The sequence below is a fragment of the Heptranchias perlo genome, unplaced genomic scaffold (genome assembly GCF_035084215.1).
Source record: "Heptranchias perlo isolate sHepPer1 unplaced genomic scaffold, sHepPer1.hap1 HAP1_SCAFFOLD_275, whole genome shotgun sequence".
NCBI lineage: Eukaryota > Metazoa > Chordata > Chondrichthyes > Hexanchiformes > Hexanchidae > Heptranchias > Heptranchias perlo.
Genome location: NW_027139287.1, coordinates 103269 through 118647, shown reverse-complemented (window position 1 = coordinate 118647; position 15379 = coordinate 103269). Strand labels below are relative to the sequence as shown.

The window sequence follows — 15379 nt, the reverse complement described above, 5'->3', positions numbered from 1 at the left end:
CGCAGACACTTCCTGGCGTTGGACGGCAGCTGGAAGGAGATGGCGCCGGCGGCCAGCAGCTGGTTCAGGGCGGCGAGGGGCAGGAGCAGGGCCGGGGGAGGAGGTGAGGGCCTGAGGCCGGGGACTGGGAGTCGGGGAGGGGCCTGAGGCCGGGGACTGGGAGTCGGGGAGGGGCCTGAGGCCGGGGACTGGGAGTCGGGGAGGGGCCTGAGGCCGGGGACTGGGAGTCGGGGAGGGGCCTGAGGCCGGGGACTGGGAGTCGGGGAGGGGCCTGAGGCCGGGGACTGGGGAGTCGGGGAGGGCCTGAGGCCGGGGACTGGGAGTCGGGGAGGGGCCTGAGGCCGGGGACTGGGAGTCGGGGAGGGCCTGAGGCCGGGGACTGGGAGTCGGGGAGGGGCCTGAGGCCGGGGACTGGGAGTCGGGCCTGAGGCCGCTCTCGGGTCGCTCGGTTCCTGCGCGGTTTCCAGGGGCAACGGATTCCCCTGTCCCGTCCCCTCTCTCTTTTTCTCTGTCACTCTGTCCCCCTCTCTCCCTCTGCCTCTTTCCCCCTCTTTTCCCCTCTCTTTCGCTGCCTCTCTTTTTCTCTCACTCTCTGTTCCTCTATCTTTCTCTGCCTCTCTCCCCTCTCCGTCATTTTCTCTCTCTCTCTGTCCCCATCTCTTACCCTCTCTCTCTGTCCTTTTCTCTCTCTGTCCTTTTCTCTCTCTGTCCTTTTCTCTCTCTCTGTCCTTTTCTCTCTCTCTGTCCTTTTCTCTCTCTGTCCTTTTCTCTCTCTGTCCTTTTCTCTCTCTCTGTCCTTTTCTCTCTCTGTCTTTTTCTCTCTCTCTGTCCATTTCTCTCTCGGTCCTTTTCTCTCTCTCTGTCCTTTTCTCTCTCTGTCCTTTTCTCTCTCTCTGTCCATTTCTCTCTCGGTCCTTTTCTCTCTCTCTGTCCTTTTCTCTCTCTCTGTCCTTTTCTCTCTCTGTCCTTTTCTCTCTCTCTGTCCATTTCTCTCTCTCTGTCCTTTTCTCTCTCTGTCCTTTTCTCTCTCTCGGTCCTTTTCTCTCTCTCTGTCCTTTTCTCTCTCTGTCCTTTTCTCTCTCTCTGTCCATTTCTCTCTCTCTGTCCTTTTCTCTCTCTGTCCTTTTCTCACTCTCTCTCTCTCTCTCTATCCTCCCCTCTCTATCCCTCACTCTCTCTGTCCTTTTCTCTCTCTCTGTCCCTCTCTCTCTTGTCTCTGAATTTTTCTTGATTGAAAAGTACTCTGAAATATTTCAGTCTCACTGTTTAAAGTAACAACAACAATTAAACAGCCCAGAGAGGCCTCTCTCCGTCCCTCTCTCTCTCCGTCCCTCTCTCTCTCCGTCTCTCTCTCTGTCCCTCTCTCTCTCCGTCCCTCTCTCTCTGTTTTTCTATCTCATTTAAACAGAGAGAGTCTGACCGAACCGATCATTTTCTCTCTCTCTGTCCCTCTTTCTCTCTCTCTCTCTCTCTCTCTCTCCCCCCCTCTCTCTGTCTTTCTATCTCATTTAAACCGATCATTTTCTCTCTCTCTCTCCCCCTCACTCTATTCACCTTTCTGCAGCATTTTTATTCATTAAAATGTTTTCTATATTAAAACTTCAATTAGAGGCTGGAAACCTGTCAGTTAAATCTCGTTTCTCAACCTTTGGATGATTTGAGTGTTTGAAATGGTGCTGTGCCCTGAGCTCGGAACCTGTTTGCCATCCAGACCCGGGGAGGTGAGAATGAGATGGAGTCCCTGCTCCCTCCACAGCTCTTTACAGTAAAGATGTGGAGATGCCGGTGATGGACTGGGGTTGACAATTGTAAACAATTTTACAACACCAAGTTATAGTCCAGCAATTTTATTTTAAATTCACAAGCTTTCGGAGATTTTCTCCTTCCTCAGGCAAATGTTTACAGTAAACACACAGAGAGAATGAAATGGTCAAACACTGTCTGAGAAACAGCAGCCATTCCAGCTCTGCAGCCCTTGTGTATTCGGAGCAGATTCCGCCCAACTTTAGTTCTTTAAATGTGGACGCTGGGCAGGGTGGGATGTGACGGAGGTCCCTGGGGTGTTTGGGTCACAAGGGGAGAGGGGGAGACAGGCTGAGGGTGGGGGGGACTCGGTTTGGGGTGAGGGAAGAGGGGGAGACAGGCTGAGGGTGGGGGGGACTCGGTTTGGGGTGAGGGAAGAGGGGGAGACAGGCTGTGAGGGTTTCAAATCAGTAAAATAGGTCCTTGAAATGTGGCTCATTCCAACAGACAGGTCTCCTGGTCAAACCAGTCCTGCCCTGGGCTGTCCCTGGATTAACATGAGAACGGACAGGTCCCTGAGGGAGACACATTGAGATTCAGTCTAATATCTCAAAGGCTGAAGCAGGGAGCTCCCCGGGGGTAGGGGATGGCCGTGTGTCTCGTCCCAAACCCTCCCCAGGGGCGGGGACAATCTCTCAGTCTGCCGGGGTCCTCCAGCCTGTCCTGAGTGTATTTCTCTCTCTGTCTCTCTCCCAACTTTTCTCTCTCTTTCGATTCTCGGGATTTGTGTCTCAGTGTTGGGGCTGAGGGATTGTTGGTGTAACTGGGAGTGGGAATGGGTGTAGGGGTATTCTGGGCTCTTGCTGTGCCTTTTTAATCCCTTGCTTTTGTATTTTAATCAATTCTCTCTCTCTCTCTCTCTCTCTCCCCTCAGGAATCTTTTCGATGAAATGCTGCAAGGAGATGATCCAGAAAGAGACATTTTGTGAGGTGGAGGAGGAGGAGGAATCCTGGGCCAAGAATTGTTCTCTCCGCTGGGGACTGACTGACTGAGACCTTCACCGCAGCCTGGACCCGATGGGGGCCACGTGAGTAATGTTTGGGTCACTGGGGGATCACTGGGACATTCTGGGGACACTGGGGGATCACTGGGACATTCTGGGGACACTGTGGGGGGGGGTCACTGGGACATTCTGGGGACACTGTGGGGGGGGTCACTGGGACATTCTGGGAACACTGGACGATCACTGGGACATTGTACAGGAGCTGACACTGAGACACACACTGACCGTCTGACAGTGCAGCGCTCCCTCAGTACCGACCGTCCGACAGAATATCACCATCTGTTCGAGCCCAAATTCCTCCCTTCGTTCATTGCAAGTGCAACTTTTCAGAAATAACACAAAGTGGATCAAACTATTATTCAGAGGCTGACAATGTGACATATCTGGGGTCTTAATTGAAATTAAAAGCACTTTCAGGGAGCGTCCTGCAGCACGCAGAGGGCCCAAATGTGAAAACAGCCTCCAAATGTTTTCTTAGTTTGAAGTTTAATTTTTGAAAAGGTCACTGACAACTCAGAAAAAAAAAGTGTTAATTCCGAAGCCATTTTGGGCCCCCATGTGAAATTGTATTGTAATGGAACCACACAGACACATGGGGAAGCTCGGGAGCAAACTGATTGGAATTTGAGATTTTAATCCCATATTCATTTGTGGCACAGCTCAGCTCAATTCAAACCCAATGTCTGTGCAAGGGACACGTGTCTCCTGACTGTACAGTCTGTGTGTGTGTGTGTGTCTCAGTCTCACTGGTCCCATAACATAACTTTAAAGCAGTAAAATTAACCAGAACCTGCTCCAAAGACAAAACCGATCCAGATCTTGAAGGTGTGATGATTTCCTTCTTCTCTCTGCTCTGTTGGTGGGAGGCTCATTTCCAGTCCCAGGTATTTGTCTATTCCCCATGTCTGATGGGTTGGTTCCTGTGAACAGTTTGTCAGAGAGTGTTTCACTGCCTCAGGGTGTTTACACAGAGAGAGAGAGAGAGAGAGAGAAGCAGCTCCCATCCTGGTCTGAAAGACCCAGTCAATGAGAGATTTATAAAACAATCCAGCCCAGTGCAGTTAAACCTTGTCCCCCATTAATCCAAACACACCATATTGTGAGCAAAATTCAACATTTCACAGGGCCAGTGAGTCCCAGACACGGATTGTACCCACCTCCCTAAACTAAACACAACTCCTTACTGTAAAAAGTGTCTGTCAAAACACAGCCCGTTTAGGGACTGAACCCCTCAAATAACCGTTACACTCAACATTGCAATCTCTCAGTGAATCGTTCCCTTTTACCCACTGTGTACTGTACATGTACAGGAGCTCACACTGAGACACACACGGGCCGTACAGTATCAGACAGGAGTGAATCCTTCCCTTTTCCCCACTCTGTGCTGTACACGTACAGGAGCTGACACTGAGACACACACGGGCCGTACAGTACCAGACAGGAGTGAATCGTTCCCTTTTACCCACTGTGTACTGTACATGTACAGGAGCTCACACTGAGACACACACGGGCCGTACAGTACCAGACAGGAGTGAATCGTTCCCTTTTACCCACTCTGTGCTGTACACGTACAGGAGCTGACACTGAGACACACACGGGCCGTACAGTATCAGACAGGAGTGAATCGTTTCCTTTTACCCACTCTGTGCTGTACACGTACAGGAGCTGACACTGAGACACACACGGGCCGTACAGTACCAGACAGGAGTGAATCGTTCCCTTTTACCCACTCTGTGCTGTACACGTACAGGAGCTGACACTGAGACACACACGGGCCGTACAGTACCAGACAGGAGTGAATCGTTCCCTTTTACCCACTCTGTGCTGTACATGTACAGGAGCTGACACTGAGACACACACGGGCCGTACCATACCAGACAGGAGTGAATCGTTCCCTTTTACCCACTCTGTGCTGTACACGTACAGGAGCTGACACTGAGACACACACGGGCCGTACAGTACCAGACAGGAGTGAATCGTTCCCTTTTACCCACTCTGTGCTGTACATGTACAGTACAGTTGTGGTGGTGGTTGTTGTGGTGGCCCAAACGCAAAGGCCGCCGCTCTGGCATCGCTCTGGGATCCCCGGCTGCACCCTGGCCTCACTCTGGGCTGACTGGGTGCACTCTGGGACCCCGGCATCACTCTGGGGTCACTGGGACATTCTGGGGTCACTGCGGGATCACTGGGGACACTCTGTCGGCCTCTTGCCGCCATGTGACAAGATGGCGGCGGCGGCCATTTTTTCCAAGATTGTGGCCGCGCTTGCCGCCATTTTGTCCAAGTTGGTGGCTGCGCCTTCCGCCATTTTGCCCAAGATGGCGGCCGCGCCTGCCGCCATGTTTTCCAAGATGGCGGCCGTGCTTGCTGCCATTTTTTCCAAGATGGTGGCCATGCCGGCCGCCATTTTGTCCAAGACGGACTCTGCGCTTGCCTCCATTTTGTCCAAGCTGGCTTCATTTATTATATAAATAATTGAAAAGTTTAAAATGTAATATAAATGACTCAATAGTTTCATTCATTAAATAAATAATGAATTGCTTATTTTATTATATCAATAATTAAATTGTTTTCAAGTGTTTAATTTATTATATGAATACTTCAAATGTCTCATTTATTATAAAGAGAATTCAATAGTTTAAATTATTCGATTGATTAATTTATTATATAAATAACCAAGAGTTTAATTTATTGTATAAAAAATTCAATAGCTAAATTTATTATATAAATCATTCAATTGTTTAATATATTATAAATAATTCAAGTGTTTAATTTTTTATGTAAATTATTGAATTGTTTAATTTATTATATGAATAATTAAATTGATTAATATATTTGATAAATAATTCAGTAGTTTAATTATATAATAATTCAAGTGTATCATTTAATATATAAATAGCTCCGTTGTTTAATTTATTGTATAAATAATTCAATTTGTGAATTTATTATACAAATAAACAAGTGTTTAATTTATTAATGAAGCATTCAAGTGTATAATTTATTACATAAATAGTTCATTTGTTCAATTTATTATTTAAATAATTCAACTGTTTAATTTATTATCCAAATAATTCAATAGTTTAATTTATTATATAAATAATCAATTGTTTAATTTCTTACATAACGACTTCAGTTGTTAAAATAAACTATTGAATTATTTTCATAATAAATTAAGCATCTAAATAATTCAATTGATGAAATTATTATACAAATAAACAAGTGTTTAATTTATTATATAATAATGCATGTCTAATTTATTATAAAAAACAATTGTTTAATTTATTATATAAATGATTGAACTGATTATTTGATTCTCTAAATAATTCAATTGTTTAATTTATTATATAAATAATTCATGTTTAATTCATTATATAAATAATTCAAGTGTTTCATTTATTGTATAAAAAAATCAATTGTTTAGTTTATTATATAAATAATCCAAGTGTTAAAATTATTATATAAAGAGGTCAAGTGTTTAAATTATATAATTAATTCAAAGGTTTAACTTATCATAGAAAGATTCAAGTGTTTATTTAATCATATTAATAATCCATTATTTAATTTATTGCATGAAGAATTTCAAAATGTTATTTATTATATAAATAATCAATTGTTTAATTCATTATATTCATAATGAATTGTTTAATTGATTATATAAATAATTCAAAGGTTTAATTCATTACACATAATAAATTGTTTACTTTATTATATAATGAAGTCTCGTGTTTAATTTATTAGACAAATCATTCAAGTGTTTAATTTATTATATAAATAATTCAACTAAATATTGAATTCTTTATATAATAAATTAAACGAAGGAAAATTTATATAATGAATTAAACTATTGAATTATTTCTACGATAAATTAAACACTTGAATCCTTTATATAATAAATAAACACTAATTGTTTATGTAATAAATTAAACAATTGATTATTTAATGAATTGAACTATTCAATTATTTATGAAATGAATTGAACGATTGAATTATTTATATTATAAATTAAACACTTGAATTGTATGCTTCCAATGTCTTTGTTTTTCGGCCTGGTATTAAGATCATCAATGGCGGCTGCATCACCCAGCATGCAGCGCGGTTCAGATTGTGCCCTATCTGAATCTGTGGAGCCCAGCGCGCAGGCGCAGTAGTGACTCATAATCGGGCAGTGTGTCCTGAGCATGCGCGGCCAGTCGAGGCTGCGGGAGGAGCGCGTTCGGTGCAGGTCAGAGGATCGGAGCAAGAGGCTCAATAAACCCCGGGGCCCGGGTCCGGGCTCAGGCCCAGGCTCAGGCTTTACAAACCCCGAGTGCGGCCCCAGACCCGAATATAAAACAGTGAACATTATCCCCCCCTCACTACCCGCCGGGAAATGAAGGAGAAATGGGGATCGGTCAGGGAGCGTCTGTAAATGAAGGAGAAATGGTGATCGGTCAGGGAGCGTCTGTAAATGAAGGAGCAATGGTGATCTCTATATCTTCAGTCATCCAGGGAGCTCGAGCTTTGGATGCTGTTCCTTTCCTCCTCGTGGGAATCTGTCTACTCTGTACCCAAACCAACTCCTCCTGGAAGGCCTCCCACTGTTCAATTACTGTTCTGCCTGCCAATTTTTGATTCCAATCCACCTGGACAAGATCCCTTTTTAACTCACTGGAATTAGCCCTCCTCCAGTTAAGAATTTTCACATTTGACTGTCCCTTGTCCTTTTCCATAACTGTTCTAAACCTAATGAGATTATGATCACTGCTGCGCCACTGAAACATGCTCCACCTGCCCCACTTCATTCTCCACACCCAGCCCACTGCTGTACTCACACTCTCTCACACTCTTTCACACACTCACACTCTCTCACACTCTCTCTCACACCCTTTCACTTATGGTTTAGGGCCACTGAAAGATGATGCGATGGATTTGGATTTCAGCACAGGGAGGAGGGAGAGTGTGTGGGACGGGGATTTACAGCTTTGAGGAATGAGAGAGGAAATAATGTTCCATAGAAAGTAAAGTTATCTGATCTGAATTTCTATCCTGTAGTTACAGTGATAACTTTTATAAACTACTTTTACAGGGGAGGATTTGCAGAGGGAAACTCAAACCAAAGATCACGTCAAGATCTGACAGAGTCACTCGATTCATCAGGACCTGAATATCATCGACCTTTGAATGTGGAAGGAGAAATGTTTGTCTGTTCTGTCTGTGGGAGAAGATTTCAAACATCAGTGTGAGTGGAAAAGCACCGAGACACACACACACCCGAGTGAGAGTGTTCCAGTGCACTGACTGTGGAAAGAGCTTTAACCAGTTACACAGCCAGAAAAAACATCGCACCGTTCACAGCGGGGAGAAACCGTACACGTGTTCTGTGTGTGGACGAGGTTTCAACTGATCGTCCAACCTGGAGAGACACAAGGACACCCGGACCATGGAGAAACCGTGGAAATGTGGGGACTGTGGGAAGGGATTCAATTACCCGTCCAGGCTGGAAATTCATCAACACAGTCACACTGGGGAGAGGCCCTTCACCTGCTCCGTGTGTGGGAAGGGATTCGCTCAGTCATCCACCCTGCTGACACACCAGCGAGTTCACTCTGATGAGAGACCTTTTAAATGTTCTGACTGTGAGATGAGGTTTAAAAGCAAAATTAATCTGCTGATACACCAACGTACCCATACTGGGGAGAGGCCGTTCACCTGCTCCGTGTGTGGGAAGGGATTCACTATTTCATCCAGCCTCCAGACACACCAGCGAGTTCACACTGGGGAGAGACCTTTTAAATGTTCTGACTGTGAGAAAAGGTTTCAATGCAAAAGGAACCTGCTGACACACCAATGTACCCACACTGGGGTGAGGCCATTCACCTGCTCCGTGTGTGGGAAGGGATTCACTCAGTCATCCCTCCTCCTGAAACACCAGCGAGTTCACACTGGCGAGAGGCCGTTCACCTGCTCCGTGTGTGGGAAGGGATTCACTCAGTCATTCCTCCTCCTGACACACCAGCGAGTTCACACTGGGGAGAGGCCGTTCACCTGCTCCGTGTGCGGGAAGGGATACACTCGGTCATCCACCCTGCTGACACACCAGCGACTTCACTCTGATGAGAGACCTTTTAAATGTTCTGACTGTGAGAAGAGGTTTCAAAGCAAAAGTAATCTGCTGTCACACCAACGCACTCACACTGGGGAGAGACCGTTCATCTGCTCTGTGTGTGGGAAGGGATTCACTTGGTCATCTGAGCTTCTGACACACCAGCGAGTGCACACTGGGGAGAGGCCTTTTAAATGTTCTGACTGTGAGAAGAGGTTTAAAAGCAAAATTGAACTGCTGAGACACCAACGCACTCACACTGGGGAGAGACCGTTCATCTGCACCGTGTGTGGGAAGAGATTCACTCAGTCGTCCATCCTGCTGACACACCAGCGAGTTCACACTGGGGAGAGGCCGTTCACCTGCTCCTTGTGTGGGAAGAGATTCACTCGGTCATCCATCCTGCTGAGACACCAGCGGGTTCACTCTGATGAGAGACCTTTTAAATGTTCTGACTGTGAGAAGAGGTTTGAAAGCAAAATTGAACTGCTGAGACACCAACGCACCCACACTGGGGAGAGGCCGTTCATCTGCACCGTGTGTGGGAAGAGATTCACTCAGTCATCCAACCTGCTGAAACACCAGCGAGTTCACACTGGGGAGAGGCCGTTCACCTGCACCTTGTGTGGGATGAGATTCACTCGGTCATTCATCCTGCAGAGACACCAGCGAGTTCACTCCGATGAGAGACCTTTTAAATGTTCTGTCTGTGAGAAGAGGTTTAAAAGCAAATTTAATCTGCTGACACACCAACGCACCCACACTGGGGAGAGGCCGTTCTCCTGCTCTGTGTATGGGAAGGGATTCACTTGGGCATCCAACCTGCTGCAACACCAGCGAGTTCACACTGAGAGACCTTTAAATGTTCTGACTGTGGGAAGAGATTTAAAATCAGAAACGAACTGCTGAGACATCAACGCACTCACACTGGGGAGAGACTGTTCACCTGCTCCGTGTGTGGGAAGAGATTCACTCGATCATCCCACCTTCTGAAACATTAATTTGTTGACACTATTGAGTGACCTTTTAATGCAGTGACTGTGAGAAGAGCTTTAAAAGCAGAAATGAACTGCTGACACATCAACGCATGCCCATTGGTTGAGAGACTGTTCACCTGCTCCGTGTGTGGGAAGGGATTCACTCAGTCATCACACGTGCTGAGACACCAGCGAGTTCACGAAATGAGCAGGTCCAACGAGCCGGTCTGTAACACAGGCCAATGACTCAGTGCAGCTCGTTACCCAGTCACAGGGCTCCGTTATAGCCTCTCCTGTCAGTAACACACAAAGAGAAATTGTAAATCTGAAACAGAAAGAGATAATGTATAACACTTCATATCAACCACCAGTTTTTCCCTCTTTCCGGCTTTTAAAACAATCTGTTTCACAGTTTGTCAAACCCGAAACAGCCTCTGGGATTTGCAGATTGAGAATTTCAGTGGAAATTGGGACCGTCATTAAGTATCGGAACAAATATCCCCGCTGAGGTTTCGGGATTGTTACTGGTTTATTTATATCAGTGAGTGGCCAATTTTAAACTCGGTGAGGGTCTAAACCTAAAGTAAGAGCCTGGGATAGACAAGAGATTCATCAATGTATCAAGTTAAATTACACTGATTCCACCAACACTGGACATCACATCCCTCAAACATTGTTACCTGTTACTGTATAAAACTGGTGAGGGTGGAAATGGGAAATAACTGAAGAAAACTTCATTGTATCAAAGTTAATTCTGATCTTTATTATTACACAAACATTCTACAGCCTATCCCTTAAAAAGGACCCAATATCAAACCAGTCCCCAGTCCTTGGGCCTGTGCCTATGTTGTGATTTGCACCCGCTTCTGACTGACTTGGTATCAGACGCACTCCCATCAACAGTAAACGGATGGAGCCGGATCCATAAGAGAAAAATGAGGACCGACCTCCGCGGTTCTCCCAGAGTGCGGGAGGCGGAGTAACAGCAGCAGACAGAGAGATCTCTCTAAACCAGCCGCTGCCGCCGGAGAGAAGCGAGTCCCGTTCCGAGCCGTGTCTGTCAGGCGCCCGCTGACCCTCTCTTCACTGAAGGGGACCGATTCAGCACCAACTCACACACCCACCATTGCATCATTGAATCACCTTCAACACCTGAATTACATCACCACTTAATCCTCTATACACGAGGAAATACAAACCTTGTCCACGCAACTTACCCTCATAATGTTACCATTTTAGCCCCGGTATCATTCTGGTCTTTCTGCGCTGCACCTCCTGCAAGGCCAATATATCCTTCCTGAGGTCTGGTGCCCAGGACTGAATGCCGTACTCTAAATGTGGCCTTAGCAGAGTTTATAGAATTCTAACATAACTTCCACCCTTTTGAATTCCAGTTCCCTTGAGATAAAGGCCGACATTCCATTAGCCATTTTAATTATTTTTTGCACCTGTCTGCCAACTCTTCGTGATTTCCCGAAGTATCTCTGCTCACCCACAGTTCCTGGCTTCTCACCATTTCGAAAATACTCTGATTTATCTTGCTTAGGGCCAAAGTGGATGGCCTCACATTTCCCCAGATTGAAACTTTGAACAGTCTGGGGCTCTTTTGTCGAGAAAAGAGAAGGCTGAGGGTGACCTGATACAGGACTTTAAGATTATGCAAGGGTTTGATCAGTCAGATGTAGATAAGGTGTTTGTACTGTTGGGAGTGGGGATGTGAGAACTTAGGGCCATGAATATAATAGTCATCAATAAATCCAATCTGGCATTCAAGAGAAACATATTTATCCAGAGAGTCGTTAGAATGTGCAGCTCGCCACCACAAGGAGTAGTTAAGGCGAATATCATGGATGCATTTACAGGGAAGCTGGATAAACACATGGAGGAGAAAGGAATATTCGGGTTTGCTCATCGGGTTAGATGAAGAGGGGTTGGAGGAGGCTCGTCTGCAGCATAAACACCAGTATAGTCCAGTTGGGCCGAATTGCCTGTTTCTGTGATGTACATTCGATGTAATTCTATGTAAGCTCCATCTGACACAGTTTTACCAACTCACTGAATCTATCAATTTCCCTTTGTAACTTTATGCTCCCATCTGCACTACTCACTGTGCACCCAAACTTGGTGTCGTCGATAAACCTGGATATACCGCTCTCTATTCCTTTATCTGCCTCATTTATACAGATCCCTGGGGGACACCACTAATCAAATCCTGTCAATTTGAGTACATCCCCATTAACCCTACTCTCTGTCTCCTACCTCCAAACCAACTCCCTCCCCATGTCAATGGGTTGCTTTGAATTCCACATGTTCTCATTTCTGTTAACAGTCTCTGATGTTAAACCTTAACAAATGCCTCTGGAAGTCAATATACACATAACCCCCATAGACACTCCATTATTTACCACGTTAGTTACATCTTCAAAAAGTTTCGTTGGACTTGACTTACACTTTACAAATCCATGCTGACTCTCTCTGATCAATTCATGTTTATCCAAATGCTCAGTCATTCTTTCCCTAATAACAGATTCTGGTAACTTCCCCACAACAGACGTCAGACGAATCGGTCTATAATTTCCTGTTTTATCTCTCCTACCCTTCCTATATAATGGAATGATATTTGAAATTTTTCAATCCATGGAACAATTCCTGAATCAAGAGAGTTTTGAACGATCATGACTAAAGCATGTACAATTTCCTCACCTATTCCCCTGGGATGGTCACCATCAGGTCCTGGAGATTTGTCTATCTTTAGTCTAATTATTTTCTCCAATACCATTATTTTACTTACACTGAATCCCCTTGATTTATTTTCAGTTTTCCTCGTGTCTCTGGTACATTATCCTCATGCTTTTCTGTGAGTGTCAAAAAAGGCTGCTATTTCCTGATTTTTCAATTACAATATCACCTCCATTTGTCTTTAAGGGGCCCACATTACTCTTAGTCACCCTTCTTTCTCTTAATGTACGTGTAAAAACCTTGAAAGTTGTCCTTAATTTCACTCACGAGTTTTTCTCGTTTTCCCTCTTTGCACCTTTTACGTTTTTTTCGTTTCAGCACCACAATAAACAACTCTTCACTGTGAAATTTGCTAAATTAGTTCTTCAGTGTCAGAGCGAGAATTGTCCATCCCCAATTTATTTAAAGTAACAAACACAAGCACAAATATTCATCCGTGTATCAAAGCACTGATGGACACAGAAAGATAAACACAGCTTGAAACGCAGTCAGTATCGGGATTCACAGGGAAACGGGCAAGCGAAATAGACAAAGATCAAACAGTCTGAACCCCCAACAGAATGTGACGTGTAGCTGATAGATATTAATGAGAGGAGGTGGGAAACAGGACCATGACTTGGCTCTGTGGCTTACTTGGTTAAAGCGCTTGTTCAGTAAACAAGAGATCCTGGGTTCAACTCCCAGCGGTGCCTTTGTTTAATTCGTGGTGTTTAGTGAATTTTAGACGGAAAAACGCACAGTGCGGTGTTTGTGTTTTGTTCAGGAGCCAACACAGAACTGATCAGGAAGTCTCTTCAAAAATGCCTTTTCATGAAACAGTCAGCCCTCTCATAGAATGTGTCAGTGACACGTTCTTGTTTCTGGGCTCGTTGAGGTCGGGGGATGATTCTCGATTCGAGGGTCATACCCTGGAGAAGCCCTAATTTAACCCTAGACTTTTGATCTTGACGTGCGGTTCAAACTTTGCAAAGAGGAAAAATAAATCCACAAATCACTCCACCTGAATCTCAAGCGCTTTCGGAAGAAGTTCAGTTCAAACAATCAGGACTTTAAAGGCACCTCAATGACCTGCACTTTCATTGAACGAGCTTTGCTTCCAATTGCATTCAACCTTGAAACCGCTCTGGGTTTTCATCTCACTGAAGCAGAGTGTGGCCGCTCTGTATCTGTGATCATGTCGGTGACGAGGTTAGCTCTGATATTGGTCGCTTTCAATTTTTAAGATCTCGTCAAGTTCAGGGAAAAGAAACCGAGAATCGAATTGTCCCTCCAAGTGATGAATTGAAGGGATTGGTGCTCCAAGCAGATCTGGAAAATGCGCAGTGCGGTCGCTCAGCAATTCCAAATCCACCCTCTCGCCACTCGGCGATCATATTAACTGAGCTTTACTCTGGCCCAGTGACACCGCGCTGAAATCGAGTATTTCTCTGGCACGTTTCTCTTAACTTCACAGTTGCTGGTTTAAGAGTGAAGACCGGCTCGTTGGATTTTCACTCCTGCAAGTTTCAACCATTCATTTTGTAAAAGTAAACTGACAGTGGACAGCTGTTATATTGGTCACTGCAGCCTCAAGGTTTAGCTCAGTGAATTACTGGTTTCGCAGGTGACCTCTTCACTTGTCTCGGTGGTGCTATTGGTTAGATTGATTCGAGCCCTTATTTTATTTTTCCTCAGGATTCATTGCCTCAAAGTTCCAGGGTTTCAATGTGTGTTTTGTCTGCAAGAAAATGTACCGTGATCATAGCCGGCTGAGCAGGGCTGATATTCCACCATTTACCCTGTGGACTAAAAAAAACCTTGTGATCGGAGAGCAGGCACATGAAACTTATAAAGGAATGGAACATTGGCTTCACGGAAATCACAATTCATCTTGAGACAAGGTCCCGAAAGGCGAATTCGCTGAGACATGGAGATTCCTGGAGTGAGCGAGACCAGACTGTTTCTATGTTCAGAGAATAAATGGCGCACGCTTTATGTTGGAAAAGCAAAACGGTGGGGATTTTTGTCATAGCCCGATGCCTTTCGTGTTGTATCAATTGTCCCTCGTTGCGTTACTTTCATCTTGATCGCATAACCAGTTAGGGCGTTCTTGTGATAAATGGCGACAATTGCCTGCTTTGATAAATTTAACAACGGCTGCACCAGATTCCTGGCGTCAAAAACACTGAACTTTTAACCCCACTCTTAAGATACAGTCTGTAAAATAATGAAATTTCATCACTTGAAATGCACAAAAATCAAAGATTCCAACCACTCGCTGTGTGAAGAAGTTTTTACTCATGTCACCTTTGCTTCTTTTGCCAATCACCTTAAATCTATGCCCTTTGGTTCATGTCCCTTCCGCCAATGGGAACAGTTTCACTCTATCTACTCTGTCAAGGCCCTTCATGATTTTGAATATGTCTGTCAAATCTCCTCTCAGCCTTCTCAGTTCCAAGGAGAACAATCCCAGCTTCTTCAGTCTATCCACGTAATTTAAGTCCCTCATCCCTGGAATCATTCCAGTAAATCTCCTCTGCACCCTCTCAAGGCCTTCACATCCTTCCAAAAGTGCACTGCCCAGAACGGGACACAATACTTCATTTGTGGCCGAAATAGTGTTTTATAAAGGTTCATCATGACTTCCTTGTTTTCTAATGTATGCCCTCTTCATAAAGCCCAGGACCCCGTCTGCTTTTTAAACCGCTTTCTCAACCTGCCCTGCTACTTTCAACGATTTGTGCACATATACCCCAAGATCCCTCTGTTCCTCTGACCCTTTCAGAATTGTGCCC

The 15379-nt window shown here is 44.9% G+C and overlaps 1 non-coding gene and 1 pseudogene across 1 annotated transcript; both read left to right on the top strand.

The window, feature by feature from the left end:
* Positions 1-357: 357 nt before the first annotated feature.
* LOC137310782 (zinc finger protein 271-like) lies at positions 358-14595 on the top strand (annotated as a pseudogene).
* trnat-agu (transfer RNA threonine (anticodon AGU)) lies at positions 13224-13297 on the top strand. The gene has a single exon. It is a non-coding gene; the product is annotated as a tRNA-Thr (tRNA).
* Positions 14596-15379: the final 784 nt, after the last annotated feature.